At 39.4% G+C, this 25,973-nt stretch overlaps 1 long non-coding RNA gene across 1 annotated transcript in view; it reads right to left on the reverse strand.

The window, feature by feature from the left end:
• Nucleotides 1-9,331: 9,331 nt before the first annotated feature.
• LOC136792278 (uncharacterized) overlaps nucleotides 9,332-25,973 on the reverse strand; it is a 171,653-nt gene continuing 155,011 nt past the window's right edge. Inside the window, exon 3 of the long non-coding RNA XR_010835842.1 lies at nucleotides 9,332-9,401. This is a non-coding gene — a long non-coding RNA (uncharacterized lncRNA). The remainder of the gene's footprint in view (nucleotides 9,402-25,973) is intronic.

Below are 25,973 nucleotides of genomic sequence, written 5' to 3' on the forward strand. Positions count from 1 at the left end.
TGTATCAAGTACACGTGCTCTGCATAGAGTAGGGGGTTAACAGTTTTCAAATGAATGAATTACCAAGCAAAAGGAGAATGGCAATTAGTGTCTCAAAACGGTTTTCATTTTGTGCCAAAACCAAGAGGTGTCAATAGAGGACAGAAAAGGCAGGAAAAAAATAAATCAGAGAAAAGGATATTTCAGAGATGAATGGCAGGTTCGACGTCAGGAGAGGAAGAGATCAACCACGGTGGCATGGGATAAAGCAGCAACCTCGGTAATAACAGAGAGGTAGCATTGACTCTCAGCAAGGTAAGATAAGAGACGAATGTTAACAGCCAGTGTGGTACTTCAGTGGCCTTCAAAGACCAAGGCACAGGCCATTTCTAGCAAGTGTAGAAAGTAGAAGAGGAAAACAGCAGAGAGGTGGAAGCAGATGAAGGAACCCCTGAGGGAGTTAATGTGGTACCAGGACCAGAGTGTGGGCTGAAGGATTGGACCCACTTATCACACAGGAGTCAGATGGCAACATGATTCTATTCCATATCACACAGGGCTTTATCTCTTCCTATAACTCTACCAATGTCACAGTGTAATATTATTTCATACTCCTAAGGATCGCCCTGAGTCAGCCATTAAATATCATATGATGTTAAATATACTGTATAAATATATATGTTAATATACTGTTATTAACAAGGCAGGGATGATGACTTATTAACAAGTCATTGCCAAGATCCATCAGCTGGTTTACCGTGAGCTCGATTATTTATACAATTTATGTCATTGCAACCTCTCATTGCGCTAGTAACGTGGATACTGTTATCATTCTTGTTTTACATTTGGAAAACCGTCCATTGTGCTGGTAAATGTTTAATAACTAAAAAAATCCCTAATTTATAGTGTTTGCCAATTTCTATGGTATAAATATTCCCATACTGGCCAATTTTAAGCTACCGTCATTACATCACTGAATGCAGAGTTGGGGAGAGTTGCAAATAGCACACTATTGTGTAGAATGATTCAGTATATATACAGTATACATATGTAGTTAGTATAGAATATACAATATTTACATGCACAATAGATGGAAATAGCTTCAAGCGCATATGTAACAGCAAAATAGTAAAATGATTAGGAAATGATGAGTTTGGACTGTTTATTAACTTTATTTTAAACATTATTTAATTGTAAATTTATTTACTTAAATTGTAATTTTTTTTTTTTTTTTGTGGTACGCGGGCCTTTCACTGTTGTGGCCTCTCCCGCTGCGGAGCACAGGCTCCGGACGCGCAGGCTCAGCGGCCATGGCTCACGGGCCCAGCCGCTCCGCGGAATGTGGGATCTTCCCGGACCGGGGCACGAACCCGTATCCCCTGCATCTGCAGGCGGACTCTCAACCACCGCGCCACCAGGGAAGCCCATAAATTTAATTTTTAAAGGCTATGTTTAACAACCAGCTCGCAAAGTTCCTGCAAATTTAATAATTAGCTTTGATGAGCCAGTATGAGCTAGCTGGCTCCAGCATACCTCTGTCAGCCCAGGGTCACTTGGAATGCACTCACAATTTCTAACCATTCCTAGAAAAGGGTGGATTGTAAAAAATCCTGTCTCTTTAAATCAAGGACTGAATCCTGTATTTTAAAACTCTGTCCCCAGGACCTTCAGGAGATCCAGATAGTAGGTAATCAGAGTCCCATAGTGGAAAAGTCTAGGACACTAAGATAAGCAGATGAGACATGAGGGTCACCAGCAAGCAGATATTAGTGTGAGAATCAGTATGTGGCCACAGAAAGCAACCACTTTAAGTAGACCAAGACAATATAAAGACAAATCTCATATATCTAGAGAGGGCTGAAATTAAGCCTGGAGATGAAGAGTTTTGAACTTACAGGACAGGGGAGGCAAATGGTTGCACTTGACTGATGAAATGCTTGCCTCTCCAACATCTAGCCCCTGTTACCCATATTTTTGTCATGGGGAGCAGCCCACGAGCTTTGGGGATGCTGACACCAATTCTGACTCTAAGGATACAGCATATTCGTAAGGGGCTGAGAAAATCAGATTATTCCTACCACCTGGCCCCAGATACATGTTTGGGCCAGCCAGACAGCAGGGAGGGTTTGCTGGAGCTTTGGAATAAACAGTAATTTACTCTTTGGGAAGTGGAAGTATGTAGAACTAGGAGTTATCAGCATCCATACTGGGACCATAACAGCTCAGCAGCCTCAACCTGAAGCTGATAATATTGAATGTTAGAGACAAGGAAACAGAACAGGTCCTTGGTGATGCAGTTGTGTGCCTGGATCAAACCAATCCTGATACCTACATACTTCTGGACTTCCAGTTCTGTGAGCCAATAACTCTACTTTATGGCTTAAGCCAGTTTGAAGTGTGTTTTCTGATATCAGTGACTGAATACATTACAACTGAGACAACCTTCAGTGTGATCAAAATAGGTGTTCATTGAGAGGGGAACCTGGGTAAACATGCCACAGAAACCAAAGAAGTAAAAAATCAGAGAGGGCTGGAGTAGCTGATAAAAATGACACAAGTGTCTCTCAGCAGAAGTGCTATTGAAGGAAAAGTGGATATGATAAATGAGGAAAAGAATAGGCCTTGTCATCTGCAAGGAAGGCGTGGCTGGCTGGGGAGGAATGAGCTAGGACCTGCTGGGCGTGACCCTGCCCTTTCCCCTGTCTGACAGTCATGGAAAGGAATTCATTCATTTCCTGGTGAGCAGAGGCTCTGCCCGTTGCATCAGCTTGCTCTGCCAGCCTGGAGTCTGCTCGTAATTTTTTTTTTTTTATTCTGAAGATCATTTTGCATTTTAATAAAAACGAATTTACGTCAGGAAACAGTCATTTACAAACCTTGAAGTGTTTTTGCCTGGATCTGGAGTAAGAATGTATTAAGAAGAGGTTTGTAAGGTCTTCATAACAAAGTGTTATTTACAAAAAAAAAAAAAAAAAAAAAACCATTAACAGGTTACATAATATTTAAAAACTTTGAACCAAAAATCGCTACCAGTCTTTTTGACTGCAGGGAATCCCTGCCAAGGTAACTTGACAAAGTCGGCATAATTCTGTGAACAGAAAAGGAAGCCTTGATGGGTCTAATGATCCAAAAGTGGGTTTTCATCGAGAAGTACAATTGTAGTGTGAGTGCATTCTAATGAAAACTTCAGCCCTCATTCAGTTGCATATAAAAGCCCTCAAAGAGTACACATAGTACAGCAATGTTTTGTAAAAAGGCAACAATACTATTTGTACAGAGCCCGACGTCTAGTCCTATAGATCATCCTTTGCCCCCTCTGTCCCCAGCACTCGTAATCAGATATGGTAGCTAGAGGAAGTGAATGCCAAGTTGTAAAAATAGAAAACGGGTAATGGGAAGTTCTCTCCAATGTGCACCTGAAGAAATACAGGGGAGATAGATGTGAATAAGCCAAATTGCTAAGTAATCCACACATCAGGCATAGATTATAACATAGCCATGAATAAACTTCTTCGGAAAATTTGCCTTGACTAACAAATGTGATTTGGGGGGGGGGGGATTGACATTCTGTAATCAGTTTTTTAAATGTCTAGAATCCAAGTCAATGTACATAAGAAACCAATCAAAATCAGAGCTGTGTGATACCCTCAGACTGGAGATGTTACTCTTCCACAATTCCACAACCGGGCATTTGCTCCACACCCTCGGTGGCTCCACTGTTGCAAGTACATAGAAATAGAGCTAATGGAGCAAAGGGAAGAGCAAAATGAATACGCAGCAAAAATCGGGAACTTAAATGGTAAACTCCTCAGAAGCATGCCCCGTCCAATTTTCAAGAGGAAATAAGGGAAAAGTGTCTGAACTGCGCTTAATACTACAAACCATGCCACTATTTGTTCCTGGCCCTAACATGCTAGCTGTTCAGCTAGTTTTCCTGAATTAATGGTTTACAATTGCAGCCTCTGCTGGTACTTTTCAGATGTTTTCCTTGTGATAAGTTCCTTTTTTTCCTATTAAGTTGACTGCTCTGGTGTCTCTTCCCCTTCTTCCAGGAGTCTGAAAATTCTCCTGCAAGCCTACATCAGAATCTGATCCATATTCTATACTTCGCCCTCACCAAGAACCTGGAATGGAGCAAGAATTCATCCCTGTGTATGCCCCAGAATACTCTCAGATATCTGAGGCCTGGGAGTTTCAAGGCCAAAGCCAGGCAGAGCTGGATGAACCAAGACTAGAGCCAGAGTCCCCTCAATCATGGAGGCTATTCCAGTACTCAACGGAGCCTCTTTGCACATCTGGGAAAGACCAGAAGTGATTTCTAATCAACAAAATATAAAAATGGGGGGATATTAATGTTAATTCTTTTACTTTATGACCTGCCTTTTTCTAATAAGAATTTGGGGCAAACTTGTCATCAAATGACCTTATCAAAGAGGCAAAGTGTCATATGGAGGTAGTATAGACCCTGAAGTTGGACAGAAATGGGTATAAATGTAAGTTCATTCAATGACCAGCTCTGTGACTTTTGGCAAGTGACTTCATCTCTCCAACCCTTGTTTTCCTGTGCTATAAGAAGGGACTCTTGCTACTTGCATATGGGCATGTTGCATGGATTAGAAATAATCTATAAAAAACATAGCACAGTACACAGTCGACAGTCAACACATTATACTTACTATTTTCAAAGCAAACTAGTTGAAACACTTGGAAACCAACCTATGCTTCGAGATGATTATATGAACCTGAAAGATTTTTTCCCCCATAGAAAGTTCCTGTAATTTTATATACTGGCCGTGAATCAAGTTATGAATCAAGGAAAATATATTTAAATGAATCCTGTTCCAGATTAAAAATAAATTCTAATAACTTGTCTCAAAAGAGAAACAATCAAGATTCCCATTAAGACAAATTCAGTAACTGCAAAAGCACACAGAACTAGACAAAAGAAGATAGCACCATTCTTTTCATGAGTGTATGACTCATTTTCAACTCAAAGATGGTACACAGGGAACAAATGCTCATTTACCCATGAGTCTGCCAAGAGCCTACAGGATACAGACTACACCCCACTCATTTTTTGCATATTTAGGAAACTGTTATGTCCTTTCTTACTGGACTCAGTCCCATTTTTGCAGGTGTAACTTGTATAAGCATCCCTGGAAAAGTGTCATTTGGGAGCTTATTCAAAGCCCATTAAGACAGCACATCCACTTGGATTTCTCTTTAACCTTCGGGTCGCAGGATGGCCTCCCAACCATGATTGAGAAGCAAGGGCAGAGGGCCAAAAACATCAGAAAAAGAATATATTTCAAAAATGTCTGGAAAGGACAGGTGTGTTTTTCAAGAAGCCTTTCCCTCAGTGGCTTTAGCTTTTGCAAGCAGCCCAGAAGTAACCGATATACTGAAGTTCTCTGACTTTGCAGCCTGATAGATATAATTTTCATACTGTATATGAGGAGATAATTCATGCAATGTATCAGATAGTTGTCCCTGTTATCAAGCAGCGGTGTTCTCTCATTTCACTAACAAATGTGCAGATAAACGTACGTTGTGGCAAATGCAAGGAAATCACTAGCCTGTGTTTGAAACTTTAGCCTCTCCATTCTTTAGAGTGTAGCATGATTTAGACAATAGCGATCCATGGTACCAGCATCATACTTTCTCTCCAGACTCCTTTAAGACTCTGTCATATGATGATAGTTAATATGTTTCAGTGTATGATTAATTCTGACCGCAGAGAGACGATTACTTGGACAAATTGTCATGATAATAGCTGCCTCGTTTAAAAGAAGGTTTCATTGTAAAATAAGTATATTCAAAATGGACACCCATATTTTGGCCCCAAATCCTCTTCTTGCAAAGTAGAGAACTAATAAATAGTGATCAGTGAATAAATACAAGGAAGAAGAATTTTTTTCTGTGGATTTTGATGCCTTTCTCGAGAGACTACCTCGATCATAGCTCATTCCTTTGAGATGAGAATATTCAGACACAAAGTCATGATAAGCCACGGACGTCATAAAGTTAAGAGCAGATTCAGGAACTCTATTCTTTGCCTGTCCATTCATGCAATTCCTCTCTACTTTCTGAAGAAAAAAAAAAACCAACTATTCCCCTCTTCCTGCTGCTTCCACCAATTAGATAGCTATAGTCTGATATCCTCTTTAGTCATCACCAAGCAGAGCTGCAATCTTTTCATTTCTCAGAAGTCATTTTCTCCATCTGCTTAATCATTTCATTTACTTCTGACTCCATCCAAGGTGCTCACATCTCTTAGACATAAGATTCCAAAAATGGAAAATAGCCCTTCAAGGAACCAGAAGGAATTGTGGCAATATGGAGCCCCTTGGTATTGCCTTGTGGCAATATGGAGCCCCTCACGTGTGACTCTGTATGTATGTATTCTTTACCTCTCCCCTTACGGGCAAGCTGCAATCTTGATCAGAGCTCCAGGGATGGCGCTGGCGCATAGGAGAAAGTGCACTGCTTTTGATGCCTGGCACACCTGGGTGCAAATCTTGGCTTCCCAATTTACTACCTACATGACCTGAGGCAAGTTATTTAGCCTCTCTAAATCTCAGTTTCTTTGTCAGAAATAGCTTTGGGAAATATTAGCTACATCATAGGACTCTGGTGAGAAATAATTAATGTGTCAATGGCCTGTACAAAGTATACAGAGGTCTATATACACACCTCTAGATACCTGTATATACTACATCTGGTACAAGTATGTACAACACTCCCACCAGCCCCAGATCTAAGAGTTAAATCAATTTCTCTCTCTTACCACATTCAATTTACCAGAAATTTCTGTCTACTCTTTATCCATTTTTTCTGAACTCATCCATTTCTCTCCAGTGGTTTCAGTCACAGTGGGATCAGCTACCACCTGATCTGAACCACAATGGTTTCTTACCAAGACAGGGTTATAGCCTGCCTCCTGACTCATCTCCCTGCTTTCATTTTTGCCCCTTAAAATCCGTTCTGTACACAGTAGAGATGTCATCTTTTTGAATTAGATCAGTCCGCTTGACATAAAACTCAACATGGGTTTCCCATTACACTTAGAAAAAATCCAAAATCCTTTGCATGGCCTGTAGGACCTTATGTGATCTACCCCTGCCTGACTCTGAAGTTATCCCCCTCTGCTCTCCCATTGTTCACTCTGCTTTTAGCCACATGGGCCTTTTTATGTTTCTCGAATTCACTAAGCTTATTTTGATCCCAGGACCTTTGCCCTTGCCATTTCTTGAGCCTTGAATGTTCTTCCCCCAGATCCTCAGATCTTCACATGGCTGGTTCCTTCTCATCATTCAGGTCTAAGGCCAGACATCACCAAGAGGCCTCCTCTGATCGCCAAACCTCATCCTGTCTTCCCTCCAGGTCCCAACACAGTTACTCTCTAGTACATTACTTTGTCTTATTTTCTTTATATCGCTTATCACCATCTGAAGTTACCACGCTTATTTATTTATTTACTTATAGAATGTCTCCCCAATAGAATGTCAGCCCCATGAAAGAAGGACACTTGTCTACCTTGCTTATCTCTGTATTGCCGCCTTCTAAAATAGGGTCTGGCAGGAAGTAGGCACTCAATAAGTGTTTGACAAATGAATGAATTAGTCTTTTTAAGCCTATCCTGGAAGAACCGAGCTCTGCCATACTTTCCATAAACATGAATTCATCAAACAAGATAATGAAGTCTTAAGATGTTCTCACAAAAGTTTAATATCTAGCTCCTAAATTTTACAAGGTCAGAAAACTCTGGAGCATTATAAAGTGGTTCAGAATGCAGAGCATATTTTAATCTTAGCTGTGTACTTCATATCTGTGTGACCTTGGACACTCTAGTTAACATATTAAAACTGGTTTCCTCATTTAAAAAATAAGGATAATAACACATACATTTGTAAAGATTGAATGAGCTAAGCCTTTAGCCCAGTTTCTAGAACATTGTGCACACTTAATAAATGGTGGTTATTATTATTATGGTTATTGCTATTACGGCAGTTAATTCTGGCACCATGCTTTACTAAGGACATGAACAAATTGGAGCTTATCCAGAGGAGAACAAACAATCTTGTGAAGGGTCTGGAAACCACAGCTTGTGAGGAACGATTGAAATTGCTAAGGATGTTTACTTTGGAAAAGACAAATTTTAAGAGGAACATGATAGTTTTTTAAAAGACACTGAAAAGAACCGTCTCATGAAAGAGGGATTCGATTTCTCCAGTGCTGTTCTAGAAGATACAATTAGAACTAAGGAGTGAAAATTTTATCTTGATCTCTTTATGGTCTAATAACCAAACTGTCCAAGCCAAAATAGGATTGAATTCTATTTATAAAAGTAAAAATTTAAGGCATGGTTATATACATTTTGTTTAGGGAAATTATACAGTATATGAAGCTATTTATAATTGCCATAATGGGAGCTTTGTATCAATATGAAAAATATCTGTGTCATGTCAATTGCAAAAAAGGAGACTACAAAATATGTGCATATACGCTGTGATCCCAACTCTGTATTTATGAGAGAAGAGCATATAAGTACAGGCACACAAAAATGAAATCTGTTGCTTCATGAAGTAGTGTTTCCTGTCACTTCAAATATTGAAGCAGAGGCTAGACAACCTCTTAGAAAACCTCTTAGAAGGAATGGTATTCAAGAAGTGATGGGTCAGGGAAAGGAGTGGGCAGGGAGAACTCTGAAAATATTTGAAAGTTCCATGGGTCTATGACCCTCTAAATATATTATTGAATTGTGGTAATACAAGACAGTGCTTCATTTTAAGAAGTAAAGAGGATATTAGGTCACACAAATATCTTCATTTCCTCCCAGTTAAAATAGGAAAAAAAAATCTAATCTCAAGACCCCCAAAGTGCTGGGCTCCATCATCTAATGGGGACATCGTAGCATCAGGTAGTGGGTGTTTCTTGCCACTATTTCTTCTGTCCCAGCAAAAGCCTGTCAATCTCTCTGGATCTCATTTTCTGGATCCTTCCCTAAAAAGGAGGAAGTTGCAATCTTTCTAGTTCTGAAAGTCTGTGATTCATCTTGATTATTTTGATAAACATGAACTTGGCCAAGAATTAGAAGCCATCAGAACTCTGTAAATAAGGAATTTCCAAGAACACTGACAAAGGAATAACTTTAGGAGTATGTTTATACAAAAGTAAAGGAAGGTTCTTTTTCCCTGCCAGGGTCAAAAAGTAGTAAATCATTCCTTTTATAATTTAATGTGTAAAAAATTGAACTCTAAGAGACAGGCACCCAGAAGTAGGGTTTTCTAGTAACATTTCTTTGTTTTATACATAAGATGACATTAAGTAGTCACCAGCATTGGCTTCTTACCTTTGATGATAAAGGTGTTCTCCTTCACTGTTGTTCAAGTTCTAAGCAGAGATTTCAGACTGCCTTTACCCTAGAAGGACCAATAGAAAGATTATCATTTTCAAGCAGTAATGACACTATCTGACCCTCCCCTGAGGTTTACCTACCTCCCATTTTATATCTCAGATTATTTGCAGCGGGGCAAAAACATGTACTTTTCCTTTTCCAAGGAAAAGGAAAAGTACATGTTTGTACTTTTGTACATGTACTTTTCCTTTTCCAAAGGAAAAGTTCCTCAACTGAACTAAGAGATGCACTTCTCTATTAGGCAATAGAGATGACAAGGCGGAGACCCCACAGAACTTCTCAAGACAACATGTGAGATACATTTTTAAAGACTAGAGACCAGCCCCATTCTCTTCAAGTCTTTGGCTATAATTCACATAGATTATCTTGTGGGCATGGGACAAAGTAAGTCTTGCTATGCCATGCTCTCTTGATGAGAGTTCTGACTCCTTTATTTCAGATGAAGAAAGCATTGTAACAAGACAGCGGTCAGGAAGCCCCTGCCTCCATACCCAGAAAGAGTTCTCAACATGATGACTTCAGGCTCAAATAGGTACCATCTAAATGGAAGATAGCCTTTTTTTTTTTTCCCCTTCCAGAACTTAGGATTTCTTATTGTTAATTTTTTAAACAATAGAGTTGAAATTCACATAACATAAAATTAACTATTACAAAGTGAACAATTGAGGGAATAAAGTACATTCACCATTCTGCTACTTCCTCCAGTCCCTGGGAACTACCAGTCTTTTTTCTGTCTCTATAGTTTTACCTGTTCTGGATATTTCATATAAATAAAATCATGTAATATATGACCTTTTGATTCTGGGAAGATACACTTTTAATCATTCCCAAGTACATACTTTAGGAAGAAAGCACATTTATATAAGGAAATATATAGACATTATCATATCAATTTACCTAAACAAGCAGTTTATTAAGATCCATCATTTGCAAAATATGTAAAGTGCTTTAGAAGTGTGTGTGTGTGTGTGCGCGCGCGCGCACACACACACACACACACACACGACTATTAATCGTCTTACTCAAAGGCCCACAGTTTGGGAAAAGAGTGACAGAGAAAGGGGACTTAGAGCCAAAGAGGAGAGGCCACTTCTCTTTAGCAAGCAGGAAAAGCACGGCAAAGGGGGAAGCTTGGACCTTTGAGGTCCTCCCTTGCCCACATCAAGGAATGGCACTAGAATTAGTTAGAATTGTTGGTTGCAAGTTCCAGAAATTCAACTGATAGCTTAAGCCCCCAAAAGAAACATTTATTATGGGGAAGCAGGGGTGGTTTGTGACTCGTAGTCATAGAATAGAGCCTAGACTCAAAAGAGAAGCTCAGGGATCTCCCTCTCTCACGTTGGCTCCTATATGCACTTTAGCATCAGTTCATTCTTTGCTCTCTGCTCACGTGGGCAAAACACAGCCATCCCATGGTTCCCAAGTTTCTATCCTCTCTGTTTAAAAGAGACCGTACTGCATGAAAGCTAAGATCATGAGCTCCAGGGTCAGACAGATGTGAGTCTAAATCCTAATTCTGCCATTTAGGCTGTGTGACATTGGACAAGTCAACCTCTCTGATCTCAGTTTCTTCAAAAATAGCACTTACCTCATAAGGTTATTAAGAAATTTAACCAAGAAACCATATTTAAAGATCAATGTCTAGCATATATATCTTCAATAAATATTATTTATTACTACTGTTATTACTATTAAAGAAGCCAGCCCTAACTGAGTGGGTCTCAGTCACAAATCCAGATTTCTAGGAAAGAGACTCTGAATGATCCAACTTGGGTCAGGTGCTTACCTCTACTCCACCAGTTAGAGCCAGAGGGTAGAATCACAATAGAGAGAGATGGCTACCTGATACACATTCCTGTGGAAGAGCAGGGAGACAAGGAGCTACAGAATCAAAGAAAAAATTTGCCAGGAATTAGAGAGAAGAGGTATGGGGAAAAAAGTCAGGGCCCCTCTTCTGCCCAGCTGGCAGCTGCCTGCCGAGGCCAGGCCATTAAAGAAGAAATGTGTTACAGGCTTTTCGGCTGTAGCTTAAGGAAATCGGGTTGATCTTTGGAACTTGTGCTACTGTTTAGTGAATTCAGCTGGTTAGCTGAATTTAGCTAACCTCTTGGGCTTTGAAATCATTGTTTACTTTCTTTTTTTTTTTTATCACTTTAGCTTGTTTGGGTTATTCTTTTATTCTCTCTGACCCTTAGTTTTAAATTTTATTTTATCTTAATTGTTCTTACCTCATGGTTTGCTCGCTGCCTTCCCGTTTCTTTTATCTTATGTTCTTTGGTGGGCAGCGGTGGGGGAAAGTGGTTTGCAGAAAAGGGGTCAATTATTTAACCTAGTTTCCAATATCATTTAGTCTTTACTGAACTGCCCAATCTTATTTTTTTTTCTGTTTTATTACTAATTTTTAGCCTTTTTATTGTCTACAACTTCTAGTTCTCTGGAATACTGCCAGAATAAAATGTAGGAGTAGGGGTTCAGCTGGGAAGATGGCCCTTTCTCCCTAAGAGGCTGATGGGTATTTGTTTCCACTTCAGCCCCTGAAGCTGATCTTTACACAAATCTTACAGTGACCCAGCATAATTCCCCTCTACTGGTTTCCTCGGCTGAGGGTTTTACTTCCGGCTCTTTCTCGCCATACTCTGATTCCACTCTCCCATGAGAAAGGACCTCCCATCAGCAGACTGAGTGGGCAGCGAGCCCTTCTCCTCTGGAGAACAATAAGCTTGAACCTCTGCCAAAGAATCAGTGAAATAGGACACACCATTCTGGATACATGAGGCCTTCTTGGCACTGGATAGCTCCAGGACTGAGCCCTAGGACCTCTTCTCCTCTCTGTCCACATCTAGTCCCTGCTTGACCTCTTAAATACCATCTACATGCTGATGACTCCCAAATCTACATCTCTAGAACACAACTTCTCTCCTGAACTCCATAAAGCTAAACTCCATTTGAAATCTCATTTTAAACGTTCAGTAGACACCTCAACCTTAGCATGTCCAACACTAAACTATTGATTCTTCCTGCTGCTGAATCAGTTCCTCCCAAAGTCTTCTCCATCTCAGACAATGGTGACACCATTCTTCTCGTCATCTAGGCCAAAAATCTCAGAGTCATCTTTTACTACTCCTGTTCTCTTATAGTCCATATCAAATCAATCAGAAAATCCTGTTGGTTCTACTCCAAACTTTCATCACCATTCCCTGGGGTGTTGCAATAGCCTACTTGCTTACTGGTCTCTCTCTTTCCATCCCTGCCTCCTAAATTCTACTCATTATATGACAGCTAGAGAGATCCTTTAGAAATATTTGTCAGACCATAATATTCCACTGAGAACCCTCCAATGATTCCCTATCTTACTGAGGCTAAAAGCCCTAGTCTTGCTACGAAGTACAGGATCATACGTGACCTGCTATGCTACCTAACTCTTTACCCCCAAGCTACCTATCTAACGTTATCTCTTATAGTTTCCCCTGGTTTATTCTATTCTAGCTCTGCTGGCTTCCTTCTTGTTCCTCTAGCAGCAATCGTGCTCCTGCTGTAAGGTTTTTGTAATTGCTCTTCCCTCCTCCTGGAACTCTCTTCCACCAAATATTTACATAGTTTAATTCCCTCACTTCCTTCAGGTTTATACTTAAATATCACTGCATCATCCTGTATAAAACAGTATCCACCTCATCATTCTATCTCCTTCCTCACTTTATTTTTCTTTATAGGACTTGTCACCATCTGCCACAATTGGTTAATGTCTGGTTCCCTTTACTAAAATGCGAGCTCCACTGCAAGAAAAGATATTTTTTTCCATTTGCTCACTTATGTATCCCTAATGTCTAGAGTACTGCCTGGTACTAGGAGATGCTCAATAATTGTTTGGAAACTTAAGTCAATAAATGACTTAACAAATCCTGATATTATAATTCAAGCAGCATTTCCAAATAGTGTATGTGTTGGGAGGGGGAATATTGGGAAGGGGGGAAAAGAAGAGTAAAAAAGAAGGCACCAACCATTGACTGAACTCCCTTTGTATGCCAAGTACTGTGTTAGATGTCTCTTCTGGGTTATTACTTTTAATCCTAAATTTTGTAAGACACATGACAATATTCACTCAGCTCTAATAGGTCCTCCGAAATTTATCTCCCATTATCTATTATCTTTTCACTCAAGCTATAGTACTATTTGCCTGCAAGAGACATAGCCTTTAGAAAATAAGTCTTCTGATCTTGATGTTTTATGCTTTTACCCTTGTCGATAGGAAAATAATTATGGCAGGCAAAGGTGGACTGACCATATTTATCCTGGTGAATTCAGAATTAAATGTGAGCCATGAGAAAGGACACAAACTATTATGGGTTTATAAAAAAAAGGAGGAATCCAAGAAGACATTAGTAAGAAGGTAGTATTTGATTTGGACCTCAAAGAATTGACAAGCTTTGTAAACTTAGAAGTCTGAGTTTACTTACTGTAAAGCAAGTTATAGTATAAGGAAGGGCAAAGAACTCTTTGACTGCATAGTATACATTTCAGTAAATGTGGTAGGCAGCTTCTAAGATGACCCCTGGGACCCCTACCTCCTGGTATTTATGCCATTGTGTAATCCTCTCCACCTGAATGTGAATGGGACCAATGACTCACTTCTAGCCAACAGAATATGGCAAAGGTGAGTGGGTGTCAGTTTTGTAATTAGGTTACATGAGATTGTGACTTCTGCCTTACGAATAGATTCTATCTCTTGACTTCTCAGCTTATATGCTTCCATAAAAAATGCTTTCATGCTGGAGAAGCCAATGTGGCAGGAAACTGCAGGAGTGTCCAGCCAACAGACAGCAAGGACCTGAGGGTCTCAGTCCAACAGCATTCCCCAGTCAAGCCTTCAGATGAGGTCTCAGTCCTCAGTGACACTTTAATTCCCGCATTCAGAGAGCCCCGCTATGCCATGCCAGAGTTCCTTATCCACAGAAACTGAGAAATAATAAATGTGTGTTGCTTTAAGCTGCTAAATTTTGGAGTAATTTGTTATACAGCAACAAATAACTAGTTCCATGAAGGACAAATAAAACATTTGCATTTTCCCCCAAATCTTATTTGTAACAGATCTTTTAATTTAAGCATTCACTGAATACATATTTATGATGAGTCTTTTTTATGCAATTACTGTTACAGTTCCTATAAAGTCTGGAAAGATGAATCAGAGAGAGATCCTACCCTCAAGAAGTCTAGGGCAGGTAGGTAAGGTGTGCTCACAAATAACTGTAAAACAATGTGGAAAGTGCTAAGTCACCAGGAATAGCTGGAGAGATCCATCAAGGACTCCTGGTGGAGGAACATTTGAGCTGGATCTTAAATAGCAGGTTGGGCATATATATATATACAACACATAACCAAGTATTCCCCAGGCTTTCAAAGTACCAACAAATAGTGATTCTGACCCTCTCAATTTTGTATCGTAGCACACATAATCCTACAGCAGCAACTGTCTAATGACCATATTACCATCCCTATACTTTCCCAGCTAAGAAGAGTTTACTGTTCAGTATCACAATTTGATTTTTTTTTTTTTTGATTGATGATGTTTAAGCAGTCTGGAGAATTAATGGGGTTCAGCAGAGGCCACAGTCCTAACCAGGGTTTGTAATTGATATCTGGGAGGCTGTAGCCTTTTCCTTCTTGAGAGGCAGTGTAATTAGCCAGGGCTGCCTGTTTGTGTAAGGGAGGAGGGGGAGGGAAAGGGAAAAGAAGGGGAGGAGAGGGAGCTTGGAATTGCAGGGCTCTTTCCCCAGCAAAATAGTTCCATAGAAGCAACAGAAGCAGAGTGCTTCTAGAAAAGAAAAGCTCTTCAAATATAGTATTTGCAATTAAGTACCTTCACAATTCTCCAATTACTGTTCAAAAGAATACTAGTGGTTTACTCCTCTAAATATTGAATATATAAAACAAATTTATTCACTTAAAATTATTTTGAATCTCTAATAGGATTCACATTGTTTTATGTTTAAATAGTAAGTTCCTTGATTCTCTTAAAATTACTTTAAAATATATTGGAATTATTTTTAATAATAAGTTACTTTAAGGAGTATAATTTGATTTTTAAAATTATGATTTATACTCCTATATTTTAAATTTTGCATATACTTAATAATTATGATACAATGTCTGAATGGTTCAGGGAATAGCTTTATATCATTTAAGTTATTTGGTGGAGACCTGGCTTGGGAAAGAAGCAGAAAGAAGTTTTTGAATGTGAAATGTAATATAACTCAGAATTATATGAATTTTTAAGAAATCACTAATATTCTTTAATTTTTTTCTAACTTATCAAGCAGCTGATTTCATGAAAAGCTTACTTTTTTATAGTCTTCTCCTTCTTTACACATAGATTTCTATTTTTTGTTTCCAAATGTACTGCTTAAAATAAAAAGATATACTTCTAGACACTCTGTGATCTTGACTACTCAATTCTCTTTTAATTTCAGCCTGCCAAGATCAAAAGAATATTTGTTTTCATTTTTGCCATGACAATATAGACCTCATATCTCTCAAATGCTTGCCTCATAACTTCTCTGTATAACAAATTGCAAATTCACTCATAATATCCATATGAGTTCCTCCTAATATCTTATTTACTCTTCTACCCATAACACTCACTTTCTATCTCCAATCTCACTTTCTATCCTTTTTTTTCCTTGTTTTTTTTTTTTCTGGTGGGGGGTGGTATTGGTTTGGTTTCAGTTTTGTTTTAGTGATTAGTAAAAGTTTATTGTGCACACACCAAAAAGACAGTTTGCAACCTGGTAATGCTCAAACCAAAACATGTAATAAGGCTCAGGAGTATACTGGGGTTTTTTTGTTTTGTTTTGTTTTAGATTATACACCCATATTTACTCTTTAGTTGACATCCTACTAGATGTCAACTAGTAGGCGTTAGATGTAGGTGTAAGTAATCTTTTTTAAAATTTATTTATTTTATCTATTTTTGGCTGCGTTGGGTCTTTGTTGCTGCGAGCAGGCTTTCTCTAGTTGTAGCAAGTGGGGGCTACTCTTCATTGCGGTGTGCGGGCTTTTCACTGTGGTGGCTTCTCTTGTTGTGAAGCACGGACTCTAGGCACACGGGCTTCAGTAGTTGTGATGCGTGGGCTCAGTAGTTGTGGCACACGGGGCTCAGCTGCTCCGCAGCATGTGGGATCTTCCTGGACCAGGGCTCGAACCTGCGTCCCCTGCATTGGCAGGTGGATTCTTAACGACTGTGCCGCCAGCGAAGCCCCAGTAATCTTTTTTTTAAAGTTATACTTAACATACAATGTTATACTAGTTTCAGGTGTACAACACAGTGATTCAATATTTTTATACATTATGAAATAATCACAGTAAGTCCAGTTACCATCCGACACCATACAACGCTACAATATTATTGACTATATTCCTTATGTGTACATTACGTCCCTGTGACTTATTTATTTTACAGCTGAAAGTTTGTTTTAAGTTTTTGTATATTATTCCACCCAACCTATTGCTAAATGAGTTAGTGTATTCATATCCATTCACTCTAAAGAGTTTAATCTGTTATCGATGACCAGAGTCTAAACAACTAAGCAAATCTAAACTCATTACTAAATTTAGAATAAAACCAAGTGGACTGATCATCAGGAGACAACATTTCTATACGAAATTGTAAATTCCAGAAAGGCAATAACCCTGTGGTGTCGCTAACTTTTGTATTCTGGGTGGTTAGCAAACTTTCTGGCACACAGATGACGTTCAACAAGTATTTGTAGAATGAATGAATTCTGGAAAGTGAATACCATCATTTTCCTCATTTTACTGATGAGATCACATCATTACTAAGTGGGAAAGCCAAGATCCAAAGGCAAGTGGAGAACTATGGAGTTTACATTCTTAATGACTACGCAATTCTGCCTCTCTTAGCAATAAAAGATAGGCATTGAAAAGTCCCATTCTTTCAATTCCTCGTCTGGGAGGATCCCACATGCCACGGAGCAACTAAGCCTGTGCGCCACAACTACTGAGCTTGGGATCTAGAGCCTGCGAGCCACAACTACTGAAGCCCACATGCCTAGAGTCTGTCCTCTGCAACAAGAGAAGACACCGCAATGAGAAGCCAGCGCACCACAACAAAGATTAGCCCCCCACTCGCCGCAACTACAGAAAGCCCGCTTGCAGCAATGAAGACCAAACGCAGCCAAAAATAAATAAGTAAATAAATTTAGAAAAAAAAAGTCCCATTCTTAAAATGTGGCTCTGTTAAAGATACGAGAAATTAACTAACAGCCTAGAAAAAGAAGAAAAGAATTTTACGCCATTATATGAGGATTCTTTTTTAAGTAATATAATATTCTCACACAATCTCATTCAAGCATGGAAAACATAGGCAGACTATTAAATACTTAGGTCTTGGAAAATCATTAACATACAATTTCTGCTGTAGCATTTACTTTTACCTAAATGTCAAAGCCTTGTAATCACAGGCTTGCAAAAACAATAAAAGAATGGAAAGGTCCTCTCCTAAGGGTATAAAAGATTGAGATCAATATTATGCTTTTACTGCTTGGTTTGCACGTCAGAAGAAACACGCGAGAAAAATGCCAAAGAAACACAACAGAGATCGGCACACTCAGCAGACGGTTGGATTCATCTCTGCTATTAAGTCTTAAATCTTCTCTCTAGAAAACCTGTATAGCTAATTTTTATTTTAAAAGCTCAAATTATCTTTCATACCCTAGGTTGGGTTGAAGATTGCATAATGATCCGTTATGTACTGTTAGTCAAGAGTCTGGTATTAGTTAGTTGCTTCCAAATATCCATGGCTTCTAAGCCTTGACATTACTCTGTACAAATGATATGTTTGGTCAGGAAAGCCCCCGAAGGTGATGACCTATGAAGTCAGCAGGAATCCCTACAGAGAAGACACACAAAACCAGTTATTGTTCCAGTAGCCTGCATCTGGTTTCATGTGGGTTTAGTTCCAGATTTGAAAGTCTTTTCAATGATGAAATTCTAGAGCTCTGGCACAGGATCTCATGGGGCATAAGTGCCCCCTGCTGAAGTTAAGCCATAGGGAGTGGAAGCTTGTGGAGTACATCACTGAGCCCTGGCGAGAGTCTCCGTAATTGTGCACAACCATTGAGCTTAGCTGAACCGTCCCACACACCCAAAAAGAATGGATAAATAAACATCCAGTTTCATTTTCTTAAGAGTTAATGAGATGATTTTAAATGCATTTATTTATTTATTTTTGGCTGTGTTGGGTCTTCATTGCTGCCCGTGGGCTTTCTCTAGTTGCAGCGAGTGGGGGCTGTTCATTGTGGTGCGCCGGCTTCTCATTGCGGTAGCTTCTCTCATTGCGGAGCATGGGATCTAGGCGCGCGGGCTTCAGTAGTTGTGGCACGGGGCTCAGTAGTTGTGGCTCGCGGGCTCTAGAGCGCAGGCTCAGTAGTTCTGGCGCACGGGGCTCAGCTGCTCCACGGCATGTGGGATCTTCCTGGACCAGGGCTCGAACCCGTGTCCCCTGCATTGGCAGGCGGATTCTGCATCACTGCACCAACAGGGAAGTCCCTAAATGCATTTTTTTTAACCCCATGATGAGTATCAAGTACAGAAAATCTTCACAGATTTAACAAAACAATTTGAAAATTAGTTGAAATGTATCTTTTTTCTTAAGAAAAAATGCTGGCATTTTAAACAAAAAAAGTAGAATGTCGCAAAGTAAATGGTTACCTATTTAAAAGAGCAAACTGTTTCTAAATACCATAGAATAATTTACATAAAAGTAATATAACTATATTGTAAGTAGAAGGTATCGATGGTTTTATTAATTTGGTTACTATATTCATTTTATCCAAATCAGTGGAGATTTACTATTATTGTTTACTCATTCTGTATATATTAAAGTATCTCTGGCTTAATATGACTATCATTACTAATACTGTCACTTTGTACTTTAAATATTATTTATATATTATAAATATTATATATTATGTCACCATTTTTATGTTCTTTTTATGTGTGACCAGAATGATCATTAATTGGGAGGGTCACCTAACTCCCAGGCTGTATCTCTGGGAAATAAGAAAATGGTTAATAAAGGACAGTGGAGCATGGTATCCCTGTCATAGACAGGGAAGGAGTCAAGACTAACAGAAGTACTACATTCAGAAACTGTTATGGCCAAGGAATAGAACAGGTCATTTTTCTTTGTCACTAGATCAACATTTCTTTTACCACCCAGTGTGATCAGTGAAATAGAGATGAATGCCCAGACCAATCTAACAATGAAAAGCCAGAGTTCAGGGGCAGCTTCATTAAAAGACAGATTGCCACAGTAAAGAAAAAAAGTTATAAAGAAGAAAAGGTCTTTACCAAGAAACCCTGTAGCCTTCCATTGATCACCATGCAATGTGTATGACCCTCTTGAAATCCTTCTTTCCCTGGTTCCTTGTCTAAATACACTGAAGTACTAGTCAGCAGCTATATCCTGAGCACTAAGTGATGACTTCTGAATCCCTGAAAACCAACTGCTTTCTACTTTGCCTAAGCATCAATCTTACAACCTCCATGAGCACAATTAGAACAGAATGTTAAATCAATTGTCCTCTTGTCCTAGAATTTTAGTGGCAGCCCAAGTGCTGAGTATAATTAGGCCAAAACCAGTTGAGTGGAGATCATTAACTCAAGGCTAAGACACTGTAAAACTTGGTGCGTGAGCTCCCGACACACACGATGGTGGAGTCTCGCTCACCACCTCTACTTAAAGAATGTGGGTGGTGAAGATTTCCTCAAAAGGGCTTGTCAGCAGGTTATGCATCCCTCTTGCCCAACACACAAAGGTGTAGAGGAAGGAAGTGCTTCTACCCCCCAGCAACCAAACTAAATGAGAAGGCTTCAGAGTCACACCAGGAGAGCTATCCCGGTGTCGCCTGAAAGTTAGGTGACATGGCCTGTTGTATCTGACTCACACCAGAAAAACTTTAAACATGAACTCGTGATTCTCCTGACAGCAGCGTGAGAAAAGAAGACTATAATGGAGTTGACTGTTCTCTCCTCAATGGTGGGACAAAAGTGTATGTATTCTGAAGACCAAATATGGATTCTGTCAAAGAGAGCTGAGCTTTAATCATCTTTATATGAACCCCGAATATAAAGCTCACCTGCAAGGATGCCGTGACACCCCCAGGGAGAATCTGAGGTGCGTCTGGAAGTCAGAGGCTGGGGAGGAAACTGTAAATGACTGACTGCTGGAGACACCACGGTGTCAGGGACCTGCAAATGGACAAGCCACGGCTGTGGGGCACTCCTAATTACTCACAAAACCTCACCATGTGCCGGTATTGGCACGTCTGCCACATCAGAGATAGTGGAGAGCCGAGAGAGCTAGGGAAGACCTTACCAGTGTGTATATTTTCCCCACCCATCCTCCCCCTCCCCAACTCCAGAGAATCCTGAAGCAGCCTAGTAAATGAGGAAGGAGTACCAGAACTGGAAAGAAGGGGGAAAGAGACCACCCAAACCCACCTTTCCATTTCAGAGTTTTAGCCAGAAATGAGATGAGTTGAATGAGATGAGAAATTAAACTCATGTACTGAACTGAACTAGACTGTTTAATTCCCTGGGAATGATACTTACATCACATGAAAAGCTATGGAGTCAGCCTCAATTGCACCCAAGGGAAGCAAAGAACAATTCAGGAGAATGGGATTAAAGGGACAGGAATGGGAAAGAATGAATTTGCTTTACGCTTGCTTCCTATCAAACCCAATTCATTTAATAAAGTGCTACATCTTGTTTATGCACACATTCTGTGATTAGTACTTTGGGCTAAAAATTACATTTCTATAAATAGTAATAGCAGTGATGCCTTATGTTTATGTGGATAGCTTATAAGTGTTAGACACTGTGCTAGAAAAATGTACAAGTATTTTTACAAGCCTTATCACCTTTGACCTTAACAATCACTTTCAGAAACTCATTCAGTCTGTTTTACAGTTAAGGAAACTAGGACCTTAGTTAAATAACTCGCCCACACAGCTAAAAAATGGTGAAGGCAGGACCTGAACTCAGACGGCTTGTCTCCAAAGCCTAAATTCTTAATTACTAGGCATCTCTGGTAAAACACTGGACTAGATATTATATAATATAACAAAATAGTTAATGTTAGAAACGACTATGCCCAGATCCATTTTATCATATTATTTTCCATTTATGTATTAAAAAATTCTCACATACTCCATGTTTTTATCTAAGTGGCATGAGTGAAGTTAAAGGGCAGCACTGTCCAAAAGAATTTTCTGCAATGAAAGAAATGCTCTGTAGCTGTGCTCTCCCATACAGTAGTCACCAGCCACATGTGACTGTCAAGCACTTAAGTGTGACTAGTGCAATTGAGGAATAGAATTTTTAATTTAATTTGTTTTTAATTACATAATTTAACTTCAATTTTAAATGGACATATGTAGCTAGTGGCACAACACTGGAATAGTCAAAATTAATACTGCAGGCATATCTTGACCTGTCTGTCATTGGCAGAGCCAGGTATACTATGTATCAGGGGCCATAATGGAGACTCTAGGTTACCTGAAGGAGAAAGCTCTAGATCAAGGAAGAGCTAGGTGATTCATTTGAGCCAGAAAATCTCCCAACGAAATCTACCTAAAGTCTGAGATAATGCTGAAGCTTCAAAGATTCTTTTGGATTAAAAAGTTTCTATAGGGCTTCCCTGGTGGCGCAGTGGTTGAGAATCCGCCTGCCGATGCAGGAGACACGGGTTCGTGCCCTGGTCCGGGAAGATCCCACATGCCGCGGAGCAACTAAGCCTGTGAGCCATGGCCGCTGGGCCTGTGCGTCCGGAGCCTGTGCTCCGCAACGGGAGAGGCCACAACAGTGAGAGGCCCGCATACCGGAAAAAAAAAAAAAAAAAAAAAAAAAAAAAGTTTCTATAAATTTGGGGACGTTCAAGCCGAAGAATGTTTTTACACCACCAAATTAATTGTCATAAAATACTTTCTTCAATATTGAAAAAATAAACCCTCACTTGCCAGTGGTTAGACTCAGATCAATGTAAACATTTACTGTCTGAAAATCAAGGCATTTCTCCCAACAGCTAGAACATTATAATCATTCTGGGCAACATTTTAAGACAGACATTCTGAAAACGATTCTGAGGACAACAGGATGAAGAAAGGTCTGGAAAGATGGTCATATGAGAGAACATGGGGTTATTAGCCAAGAAAAGAGAAGATGCAGAGCTTGTATGGGTGCCGCCCTCAAGCAATTGAATGCTTGTCATGTAGGAGAAGGCCGCATGTTATTCTGCTCTATTCCACAGGGTAGAACTAAGATCACACGGAAGAATTTAAAGAGAGATCACGTGGCCCCAATATCAGCAAAAGCAGGAAGGAAGCTGAGCTGTTCAGCAGGAGAATCTGCTATTTACAAAGTGATGCACTCCAGCCACTAATTATGTTGAAGCAGATTCTGGAAAATTTTTAATTCCAAAATTTAAAATTATAGTTAACATAGAGTCCATACCTCTCAAAAGAACTTAATGAGAAGTTGTCACAGGGGCCTTGAGAATGCAAAGGCCTGGGTTAGCCATTCCTTCTTGTTTAAAAAAATGAAGATGGGGCTTCACTGGTGGCGCGGTGGTTGAGAGTCCACCTGCCGATGCAGGGGACACGGGTTCGTGCCCCGGTCCGGGAAGATCCCACATGCCGTGGAGCGGCTGGGCCCGTGAGCCATGGCCACTAAGCCTGCGCGTCCGGAGCCTGTGCTCTGCAACGGGAGGGGCCACAGCAGTGAGAGGCCCGTGAACCAAAAAAAAAAAAAAAAAAAAAATCTAGGTGAAATTCATTCCCATATTCATTGATCAGACAAACCATCATAGAGACCCAGAAAAAAAAAAAAAAAAAGCTTTTCAAAAAAAAAAATGAGGATGTTTAGTGAATATTTATATATTAGTTACCATAAAATTTAAGTTATATCCATATCTATTCTATGTCTTGTCATCAAAATTTTAGGTTCTATTTAAATATGTGTCCCCAAAAGAGCAAAGCACTGTTCTATTAGATTACATGATTTAATTTAACAGTTCTAAGGACTACTGATATGTAACTTTGAGATTATACATCAGTTATAACACATTTGTTGCAGTTTGTGGAAAATTCAGTATGTTCTAGTAACTTGTAAATTATATTTTTATAGGAGGCAGAGTTTGCTTATCAACCTTGCAGAAATTAGCCCAACTAAGATATCACTAATATCAACATATTTCTAGTTAATTCAGTCTATATAAAGTGCTAAGTAATTCTCTTAGAATTAGGAACATAACTAAAAGCACTCCTCCTTGTAAATATTATTTCATAAATACGATAAATACTACTCTAGCAGATTAATTTTAAGATACATTGAACACATTTCATTTCTTCCAAAATCTTATGTTTTTTTCACATTTTTGTCAGGAATTATCTCTTCTCCCTTTTCTATTTATTCAATTCCCACCTATAATTCAAGGCCCTTTATAAGCCTTTTCTTTACATGAAGCCCTCCAAGATTGCCTCAGTCCAAGGTAAAGTCTTATTTTTTGAATTTATGCTATGGCCGTGTCTGAATTACTCTATGCTATGCAGCTCTAATTATATGATTCCTATAACACTCTTTATTCTGTGTTTATTTTCTATTTGACTGTGTTGGCTTATTCCTGTTCCAGCACAGTGTCTTGTATAAAAAGGAACATGGTATATATAATGACTAATTGATTGAGAAAAGTTGGAAAATCCATAGTCGGCAGAACTGGCCAAACTAGGATAAATTTCTATCTCAGTTATCTTTGCTATGTAACAAATTACCCCAAAACTCAGTGGCTTAAAACAACCATTTTATTACACTCAAAATTTCAATTGGTCAGGAATTTGGAAAGAGCACAGTGGGGCTGGCTTCTCTGTGTTCCATGATGTCTGAGGTCTCAGCTAGAAAGACCCTAAGGCTGGGGATAATTCAATGTCTGGGGGCTGGAATCATTTGAAGACTCAATTACACGTCTGGTGACTGGGTGAGAATGACTCAAAGATTAAGCCTGCCAAACAGAGTACCTATCTATGTCTTCTTCATGTGATTTGGCTTCTTCACAGCATGGCAGCCTCAGGGGAGTCAGGCTCCCAGTGTGACCAGCCAACCACATGAAAGCTGTATTGCTGCTTCTGATCTAGTTTCTGAAGTCATGTGGTGTCCCTCCCTCCATATCCCATTGGTTAAAACACTCACAAGTCCAAGTTAAAACAGTCACAAGTCCATTCAGAAGCAAGGGAAGAAAACATAGACCCCCATCTCTTGGGCGGAGTGGCAAGGTCATATTATCAAACAAATGGGCTGGGGAAATATTGTTGCAGCCATTTGGAAGGTGAAACCTACCTTCTTTAAAATTCTTGGCAAAATGCAATTTCTGAGTCAGTCCTAGGCTATAATGTACTACACAGTGTTTGGATATGCTCAGTCTGTGACCAAATACTCTGGATTAATGAAGTCCACACCAAGGTACAACCTGTTAGTAACAATAGCAATAATAGGCACCATTTATTGACACATACTATTAAATACTTGTTATGTACCTGGAAAGCATTATCTAATTCCATTCTCAAAACAACAGAAAGAGCTTATCATTACCCCCTTTTTACCAACAAGAAAATTGCGGCCCAAAAGAGTCAAGTAACTTGCCTAAGGTCTGATATCAGCCAGGTCTGTCTGATTCTGGAGTTCAGCTTCTTAACCTTGAGGGTGTACTACCTCTTTATAGGAAATTGTTCATCTCAAAAGTTCAGAGCCTTTTAACCCTGCAGCTCTTTGTAAATACTAAAGTCTGTCTGAAGAGTGTCACTTTTATCACTGAATCCTCCTGTAGTGTGTTACATTGTTCCTGGTTGTATGTAGCTTGCACAAACCCTTCTGGAAACTTTGTAAAATTGTTTCTCAGATTGTTTCTCTAACCACAACTTGGTAATAACTGCTTCTAGCATCTGTTTTCATCAGCTCAGAGCATCATTTCTTCCCTTGTTCTTGCCTATAATAGCAGCTGCAAAGCAGCAAGTAAGAACAAATCCACAGATAGCAACTAATATCCCATTAAGAACAACTTTTGTTCCTATGTTTGGATAATACTGTATGGTTCTCATAACCATCTCTGTAACAGTCTTACTGTAGGTTTTTAAAAAAGATTTACCTGAGTGCCTGAATGATGGCATTCTCTAATTTATGGGGCAGAGGAAGGTTCCTGCTGCCACCAGAATTTTTCCCATCCAGTTAAACACAAATTAGTGAAGCCTGAGATACCCCAAGACCTAATTAAGGAGAAACCACCAAACGGCTGGAAAATAGAATTTCCACACAGATTTCCCTGTAGCTATGCTTATCAATTTGTAAGAAACCAAGAACAAATATTCCACATAGTGATTAAGGGGTCTGAATGAAAGTTGCACACACCCACAAAGAGCCCACTTAAACTAATAATGGAGAGTACAATTGTGAATAAGCTGCTTTTGCAGCAGCAAAACTAAGCAGCTACTAGAATGAAGTGATTTTTCCC

This window comes from Kogia breviceps, chromosome 12 (assembly GCF_026419965.1).
Source record: "Kogia breviceps isolate mKogBre1 chromosome 12, mKogBre1 haplotype 1, whole genome shotgun sequence".
Taxonomy (NCBI): Eukaryota; Metazoa; Chordata; class Mammalia; order Artiodactyla; family Physeteridae; genus Kogia; species Kogia breviceps.